Source organism: Arachis ipaensis, chromosome B08 (genome assembly GCF_000816755.2).
Source record: "Arachis ipaensis cultivar K30076 chromosome B08, Araip1.1, whole genome shotgun sequence".
Classification (NCBI taxonomy): domain Eukaryota; kingdom Viridiplantae; phylum Streptophyta; class Magnoliopsida; order Fabales; family Fabaceae; genus Arachis; species Arachis ipaensis.
This window is the reverse complement of record NC_029792.2, coordinates 112,356,290-112,357,119: the sequence shown is the minus strand read 5'-3', so window position 1 is coordinate 112,357,119 and position 830 is coordinate 112,356,290.

Sequence of the window (830 nt, the reverse complement as noted above, 5' to 3'; positions counted from 1 at the left end):
ACACCAAAGGGGATTGGGAATAAATGCTTAGATTTCTATTATACCTTATGTTAGTGGCAAGCTAATTTGTTGTAAATGCCCATGTGATTAAATTTTATTTTGCGCTATTCATGTTTGTTTATACAATTTCCTTAGCTGTTGAAATTAGTACATCTATGATTAAAGTTATGACTAGGTCCAATCATAAGATCAAAGAAAACATTGATCTTTGGAAATTGTCGACATTCCCTTGGTTTTACGTGTGGACAAGCCAAATGAATGAAATGAATCAAATGATCATACTGTTGTGAGCACATGAGAGTAGAAGGATTCTTTTGCTAAATGGGAAAGGTCGAAAGTTGGTAAGAGAATTATTTCATATCACCATCTGAGAATGTAGAGTGTTGATTATAAGGTCAGATACGCTCAAGTCATATTTGACCATTAGTTAGGTGTTAGGATATGATTGACTTCTTTCATATCCTATTATTTATGTACGAAAATATTTGGAAAATAATTAAATTCAATCAATTAAAAATTACCTTATTTTATATTTATTAATTAAAATATTTATCCAAATTAGTTTTTAGCGATTTTAAAAAGTAGAAATTTTAGTCTTTAATAAAGTTTTATTTTTAACTTGGATTGGTTGAGTGGTCAGCTCAATCGTCCACTTAAGTAAGCGTCAAGAGTGCATGCAGTAACTCATTCGCTCTCTAATTTATTTTCTGGTAATTACCAAATCAGTTCCTAAAAATTTTAAAGTGGACATTTTAATTTTCAATAATAATAAAAATAATAATAATTTTATTTATATTTTTTTAGATAAAAGGTTGTTATGTCTAACGGAA